General features: G+C 47.7%; 1 long non-coding RNA gene across 1 annotated transcript; it reads left to right on the top strand.

Moving 5' to 3' along the window:
• The first annotated feature begins 827 nt into the window (after nucleotides 1-827).
• On the top strand, nucleotides 828-3,073 carry LOC140216663 (uncharacterized). Its single transcript, XR_011893238.1, has 3 exons — nucleotides 828-943; nucleotides 2,488-2,644; nucleotides 2,807-3,073. It is a non-coding gene; the product is annotated as an uncharacterized lncRNA (long non-coding RNA).
• Nucleotides 3,074-8,397: the final 5,324 nt, after the last annotated feature.

Genomic DNA, 8,397 nt, shown 5'->3' with positions numbered 1-8,397 from the left:
AGTTTCGGCGCCTATATTGCTGCCCTCACACCGGCAACACTGGGGAGACGTCGCTCGAAGTCATCGCTCGCATGGGGTGCAAATTGTAGGCGACGAGCGAACCCGACAGCCATCTCCATCGCGTCGCTTGTCGCTGTCGCGTGCAAGATCGCTTGCATGGGGTTTATACTTGAGGCTTCGTTCTATTACACTCCTTTTAGTTATACAAACACTATAAGAACATATTTCACATAGTTTGCTCTCAGCGTTTACCTACTTTTCACGCAAGAAGCCGGTTCGGGAGACTCCATCGCGGCGAGCGCGCGCAGTGGCGTTCACTGTACGTATTCGGTAAAGAGATAGCGTCTGTAAGCGATTGTGTGCTTTCAGTTTGTCCAAGATTATTATTTAGACAGTAATAAACTTCTCTCGTTTCGAAAGTACTTACAGAAATGTCCGGGAGAGCTCGCGCGTGGTGTTTTCAGTGAGCGCTGACAGCAAAACCTATGAGGAGCGTGCCACGTGATCCCTCATAATACGCCAGCGAGGCGCTTCCGATAGATGGCGACTCCGTAACTCCTCGCCGCCAATATGCTACGCGAGCGGAGCTCGCAGCGCCCATGTAGTTCGTTCTCGGGGCTAATAGACGAGGCAACCTTGCCCGCGCGGCACCAGCGCCGAATGCTCCCCTAGCGGACCGATGGAAATTTCGAAGGTCATCGCTGGGCTAGCGCGCGCCCGCGTTTTGTGCGGCGGTAGGGCTCGTGCGCGTGTTGTTTGCGATGCCAAGTGCGACCTCATCAGCCAGGAAAGGCGGCACGCAATACTGCTGTGTTGTTGATTGCCACAGCAGCCTCGAAAACACGAAAGGTCGTACGCCGCCCGTGAAGTTCTACAGATTTCTGGGGAAGTGGCACGAGAAGGACAGACGACTAGCATGGATAACTGCAGTGCGCCGAGTCAAGTAAGTCTATTACTTTCGCTTTCGCCTGCAACATCACGGCCGCTCGATGAAAGCGGAATAGTGATATGCCTGTTGTTAGCGCACGGCCGTTTGTTTAGTCGTGTCGCGTAGTTGAATTGTGGTGACATCCGCCGTTTGTAAATGCACGCGTGTTGCGCCGTTAAGCTCGATTCCCGGCCACGGCGGCCGCATTTCGATAGGGGCGAAATGCAAGAACATTCTTGTTACCGTGTGCTTTGATTTTTGTGCTCGTTAAAGAACCCCCGGAGGTTAAAATTATTCCTGAGACTCCCCATTACAGCGTGCCTCAATGATTTCGTGGTTTTGGCATGGTTTTGCCACTTAGAACCCCCGATTTTCTTTATTACACTTTCCTTCCCTCGTGATCCGCATGAACGAGCTAAAGAGAATTATTTCCCTTTTCCAAACGCTGCAAGTTAAATTACCAGTTGTGCAGGTAACGAAAGGGGCCGGGCGCTACTTTCGTGTGGTAGAAGACCGTATTTAATGTAAGCTGCGGTCATCGCGTGCGTCGGTAAGCGGCAGATCGGAAAGCAGCCGCTCGAGACGTGCGCGTTATGTTTGTTGTTTGGCCACCCTTTTTAAGTTCACAATATCCCAGCATGCTTTAAGTTAATTACCACCTTGCACATTCCTCCTGATTCACTCTTCCTGCCAACAACCTTCGTTTCCTGTAGTAGCCGGCCGTCGGCGCGAGCTTACTTTAGCTGCTCGCCCGACGAGGAGCTTGATTTCCTTTGGCGGGGCATGTATCGCTAATGCTTGCGCCCGTACTGCTGGTCCCAAGGTAATCTCTGGTTAACGTGGTGTCTGTTCATTTCGCGGAGCAGTCTGTACGAGCCATTTCTCGTGAGCAGTGAAAATATACCTTGCTGACTAATGCAATTTGTTGCAATGACTCCAACATCTGCATTGAATAAGGCGTGATATACATTAAATATTTATTGCAGCATGATATAAGGCAGTATGAGCCTATGTAGTACTTAAATTGTTAATTAAATTGTTAATTGTTAATTAAAATGTTGTTAAATTGTTAAATTTTGAGCAGATGTGTGCTTTGGCTGTTGCGCTCTAGGATTTTGTGTACTCTGGGAAGGAAACTGCTTTAGTGCTCTGGTGAAGCAGCGGACTGACCAGGACAATGCGGACACACACAATACATGACACTCGCTTTGTACTGGTCAGTGCGCCGCTTCACCAACACGGTTTGATTATTAATCACCAACTCGCCCAACTTTCCACATTACTGCGTTAGCTTTATAATAATGCCGTTCTCTTCGTGCCATGCAGTGATGTTATGTGACAAGAAATAGGCAGCACAAGTTACAGGCATCTCCGAATCACCACATATTAAAGGCGTGTATAGTTTGCCAAAAACATCTTAATTTGTGATTTGCCTGAACCTAAGGCTGAGAGGGTATAAGGAGCTATAAGCTACGCCACGTTGCTTAAGAGGGTCTTTCTCGTTAGTATAGTGACGTGCTCATTGGTGCCTAGTGCGTGTGTTCTTTCTGTGCTCGCAGTGCTGATGACACTCCCTCCATCAAAAAGCACGCGAATTTGCAGCAACCATTTGGTTGGCAACTGCACGAGTGACCCAAGTCAGCGTCCATCATAAATCCCTACCATCTTCCCACCTGTATACAGAAGGAAAGCACCAGATCGAGAGAGGGCGAAAAGGTATGATTGGCAGTGTGCAAGAATCATAACTTGTAGTGGCAGCACTCTTGTAGAATAATATATGCACACAATCACAGGAACGTTACCTTTGCAAACATATTATTGGGAGTAATTTAATTCCCACAATAGACACACATACTTTCTCATTTCTATGCGATGCAGATGGGAGCGGCGTCTCACAGACAAATGGCAATCACAGCAGTCTTCTCAGCAGTCAGCACCACCAGGACATGTGCTTTCGTACTGCAGCGACGCAGCTCTTGAGCAGCAGTAAGACACATGTGAAACAGACTCCAGAACATGCCTTTCTTAAGTGACGGAACCGTCAACAAGCAGCCCACTGGTTCTGCAGTCATCGAGTAGTATGACAACAGAAGTTCCTGCTGCCAGAGTGACTTATGTTGTAATTGAAATAAAAGTGGCTAAATTTCTGAACTTGGTGCGTACCTCTAACTCGACGTCGTAGACAATCTTGTCGGACACCTGTGACACGCACTCGGCTTTCACTGTCACATCACCGTCCACAATCTGTTCAACGCCGTACACGTGCGGAAGCAGACGCTCCCCTTTAGTGAGGTTGCCGCCACGAAAAAAAGCTGTCGGCGTCGGCAACCTTCTTGAAACCGCACTTTGCATCGCTGTTGCACAAGCAGGCGGTCTGCCGCCGTCGAAAACGGAGCGCCGTGAGCACGAGCAGCGAAGAAAAGAACGGACGAAAGAATGCAAACAAAGCGGAGGCTGCGCCACGGCGCGACCGCGCTGCTTGACGTTTCCACATTGGGGCCGCTGTCAGGAGGCGCGGTAGCGCCGCCTGGCCATGCTTTTCGTAGGCGCCGCCATATTGTGAACGCAGTGGCGCCGCCTATGAGCAGCGCCATACTGGCTTGGGTGAAAGCGGTCTTTTGCATGGCAGGTATACGCTCGGCGGCAGGTTCTGGCGTTTGTTTTCGCGGTCGTGCTTTCTGTTTAGTATGACGCGCGTCTTCTACATGGTAAACGGTTCTGTGGGACTTGCTGAAGTGGTTTAAGGCGTCATGGCCGGAATTTCTGCTGGCGTTGAGGCGGACAGAACACGCAGCGCGATGTGTGCACGCATATTTGAGCCTACAATCAGCCTCGGAGATCAATTGTGTATTTCCGAATGTCCCAATCAGTAATGTGACCTTATTACAGTATTATCCTCTATTTCTAAGCTGCGGTTTAGGAGCCATGAAACATACGCGACGACGATCGTAACAGCGTGGGTACCGTTCTGCTACGATAGGAGCTGTGCTATTATACTTTGACAAGCGTTCAAACTATTTGCTGCAGGTTACATTGCGTGACTACTTGGTTGGATGGATGAGGTTTCCACCAATGAATAAAATAGTTTTGGCTAGTAATAGCAGCATACCTTATACAGTCTGAATTAAGCTTGTCCAGCAAAGCGACCGTTTACGAACTGCGCGAGCGTCCTAAGCAGTATTAGGTGCTGGATTACAGATATCTTTGTTATATATAGCGCATGGTCCAAGCATACGGCATCAGCGGTTTTATATTTATAAACGCTGTGAGACGTTAGCCCGTTTTCTCTTGCTTTTTAGAGAAAGACGATGATAACCGAATTTTTTTTTTTCGGTTGTGTTCGTTCAGTTCTCTATGACGTACTCACACGTATTACGGAAATTTTGCGCTCAAAAAATAGCCATCGCATTCTTTTTATGCGAACCCTCTCATATATTATGGCTGTATACAGGCCAAAAAGGCAATGCCGAAGCACACAGCTTATATATGTATCGTGCTGGCTCACCAACCGCAGTGATCGCTGTGTTGAGCAGCGCCACGGGCCTCATGCAGCAAGGCTAGCGTAGACATATGGTAATTTCAAGCATACTACACTTGAAATGCGTGAGAACGATGCCAGTGTATCACAAGTATTTGATAGCGCCTGCCGCTTAGATGTTTCATGCGCTCTTATGTTTTATGTTTTACTCCCTACGCCGATCGATCAGGCAGTGAGCTGATTTACCATTTAATGCTGCTAATACAGATACGCCGGTTTTATTTGTTGAATTAAAATCGATATAAGCAAAATAGTAAACAACACATACATGCACCGCGATTGATAATGCGCGTACACCGCGGCTGATTATGCGAGTCACATTTTTGCGCCCCCAAGACATATTTCTGCCTAAAGTAGTTACCGATGCACCGAAAGGCTTCCCTGACGACCTTATATGAACGAACATGGCGTAAATTTCACAAAGTACGATCTAAAACATCTCGAAATCGTTCCGCAGCACGCGACAGCAATACTTTCAAGCAGCGCCGCGCCGGATCGCCCAAGCCAGAGAGGAGGAAAGGCTCTCCGCGCGCCCTATCCTCCTCGCCCGATGAAACTGTCTATAGCATCGGCACGGCGTAGACGAGCTCCTTCTAGGTTCTGCTCGCGGCGCTGCTGACCGAAAGCTGCCTGCTCCTCAGGAGTATGTATCACGCGTGGCCTCCCAATTTGGAGCCGTAGAAAAACTGCTGCGCGCATGGTCGGCTTTAACGAAGAGCAACGATGTCACTACTTACATTGCCAATCGCGCGCTTCTCTTTCTCTTTTTCTTATCGCGCGTGGAGTTGCGCCGGAGGACTTTTCGACGTACAGGCGACAGACGGACGTACGGACGAATCGGCTCGCCATAAAGAGCTGTCAAAGAAGGCCGCAGCTAGAGTACTTTGGAACTACAATAAGTTAGTAGGCAGGAAGTCGGGAACAATACAAAGACATATCCTAGACAAAGATGGAAACATGCTAGAACGGGACGCCGCATAATGCCGACTCATTTCAAGGCAATGGCGAGCTGTTTCCAAGGAAAGAAGAGCACCAACGAGAACCACACGGAAACTTCTGGAGCTGGTGCTGAGAAATTTGAACTCGACGGTGGAGAGAAAAATCCTAAACGCACAACCACAGGGTTAGGCTATGTTCCCGCGAGGCTGATTAATCAGCTAGGATAGCGCAAAAGCAGACAACTGGCGAGAAAATAGAATATACCTAATTTATAAAGGTAATGCGGAAAAAGATAGAAGTCACTCTTATAGACTGATATATATATATATATATATATATATATATATATATATATATATATATATATATATATATATATATATATATATATATATGTGTGTGTGTGTGTGTGTGTGTGTGACACATATGCAAATGTGACACCCTTACGTGCGTAGTCGGTTTACGCCTCAAGAGTATGTGGGGAATTCAAAGCAGGTGAAGGAGGAAGACCACGTGCGGCTGGCTAGCTGAATGCCAGTCCCGGACCAGGACGAATTTTTCTTCAACTCCGAGGCTTTTTCTTTCGATGAACCCGTATGGGTTTCCTTTGTAGCAATTGCTGTGATAGGGTGGATGTCTCATTTTCCCCCCAATTAGTACCTCTTATAAAGGACAAGTTAATAATATCACAATGCACAGGTTTATTGCCACAGAATATGCCAGAAAATATTGCAGCAAGCAACCCTATAGGCGTCACACCAGCCGCATTGTGGAAATCGCAATCGTGTGAAATGAGCGCTTTAGTTATCGCGCTGCGACGTGTGCAGCGCTGTTTTTCGCTCCATTCGCAGCGACGCGTTTCTCCAAGCTTGCACGCTCCGGGCGGGCCGTGGATTTCGGAGGCCAAGCTTCGCAGCGGCGGCGCTAGATGGCGCCGAGTGTTCTCAGGGTAGTCTCTGCGCTCCACACAGTTTCGACGGTATCGCTATCTTTAACATCGACCGACATCGTGAGATGGGTGCTGGCGCAGTTGTTCAGTGGCACGAGCATCGAGTGACACTCGTGTTTCTTACGCCGCACTCCCGGTTCACTTTCTCAGACGACCGGGGAGGAAATCCAATTAAATCAGAAAAAAGTATAGAAGAAATAGTACAGTACAAAATTCATGGGTTTCGTATATGTGGTATCAGAGCATAAGCTTAGTTATAAGTTCCGTTACTCAAGTGTATCAAACAATTAGAACTATTTAGAAATCACTGATTACCGGACGCTAAACCACCGAATCATAGAGTTTAGAGAGCGGCCACATGAACACGACTTTAGCGAAATTCCAGGAAACCCGGAATTACGCAGCCGAAGTAATCACGTAACTAATGACGTCACACACAAGAAGGTGGCATGATAGTTAACCGGCTAATTAAAGAAAAACAGTTGCCTCGAAGGTCGGTTCGTGTGCTGTGTTCGCCAAATGTTAGCCCAATGCCAAGGTGCGAGTGCCACGAAGAGACACCTAAGTTGAAGATTGGGATCGGCCGCCATTTTTAAGGGTACGGGTCGACTTATATTCAAACTTATGTTTTTTTTATTTCTCGGCGCGTAAAACATATAAGGGTCGACCTATATTCGCGTTCAACCTAGCTTCGAGTAAATTCGAGAATACTAAGCAATTAAATAATAGCAAGACGCTGCGAAAACGTAGCGGGCCCTTCCCGTCTCTACTGTAGGTATCCCACTTCCACACAGAATTGACTAAACAGGCTGTAGGTTCTTTTATACGGAGAAGCATATTTGCATAAGAGCAGGAAGTCTCTTTTGTCACGATTCATTATTTTATAAAGATATCCGGAAGCATAGCTCGGAAACGCTATCTAACGCTAACTATTCTAATCTTAAGCAAAATAAAGGCTACAAATTAAAAATAAATCGGTAATAATAAATGCAGAATTTTTAATTCTCTAGGACTATTCCTAACATGACGATGCACCTATGGCAACTGCATGCGACAAGCAGCAGCAGCTCGTACGATACAATTCCCGGATTACAGTTTACTGCGACAACTCTTTAACTGAGATCGTCGTTTACGAACAGGAAACCCCAAGATCTTTGACATGCTTGGAACACGAGCCTCTCGGAAAGATGGTCGCGGGAGGTCAGGCAAACATCGCAAACACCGACCGTGCTTTACATCCTGGCCACATTATTGTTTCTCTCCGGCATCGATCCATTCGCTGCGCAGCTTAACTTTCTAGTACTCGCCTTTCTTGCTTGCTTCGGCAGTGGTCACTTGTCGCTGTCTGTCACTGATCGTCGGCAGCTGGCTGCGTGTTACCCACTACGGCCTAAAAACGGCGGTTAAACGGAAGACTAAATAAGTAAGCCTTGAAGAGAGCGATTTTATTTTTATTTCCGAACTTCTCGGGCGTTTCGTCGTGGTCGTCGATTTCTCAGCGAGTAGGAGCTGATTACGAAACCGGATCACTCATAGCACTTTCACAGCGAAACGTTTCCTGTCGGCGGCGAATCTCCGGACCGTCGCGCGCCAAGCGTCATCGGCACCGATTTCCGGCGCCAGCAAAAATGGGAGAGAACGGACGCTTCTCGACTCTCGCTTGTAAACATCTGGTTAGCTGTTTTGCAGATGGCGCAAGCATGTCTCAGCACGTCATTCTTTCCAAGTACATCTGCTGGTGTTTTGTGAATTTGTACCGTGCTTCGTGTGAAGATCGAGAAGCCTCCAGGGCAAATGTATTGGGGTGTAGGTGGATGTTATCTGCATTAACATAGCGGTGGATCAATCGAGTGCTTTAAATATGGGTACGAGCCAAATGGTGCTTTCTCCATAACTATGTAGCGATGGAGAAAATTACCGGACCATTGCAGCCCATTAGAAAATTCGGTCGTATGGTTCGCGCTCAGTATGGTTCAATGTAACTGTTGCCCTATTCGCGACTCCAAGTAAACTGTCGCTACCTAGCGGCGCGAACCAGCCGAT

The sequence above is a fragment of the Dermacentor andersoni genome, chromosome 3 (genome assembly GCF_023375885.2).
Source record: "Dermacentor andersoni chromosome 3, qqDerAnde1_hic_scaffold, whole genome shotgun sequence".
NCBI lineage: Eukaryota > Metazoa > Arthropoda > Arachnida > Ixodida > Ixodidae > Dermacentor > Dermacentor andersoni.
This window is presented reverse-complemented; position numbering and strand designations above follow the sequence as displayed.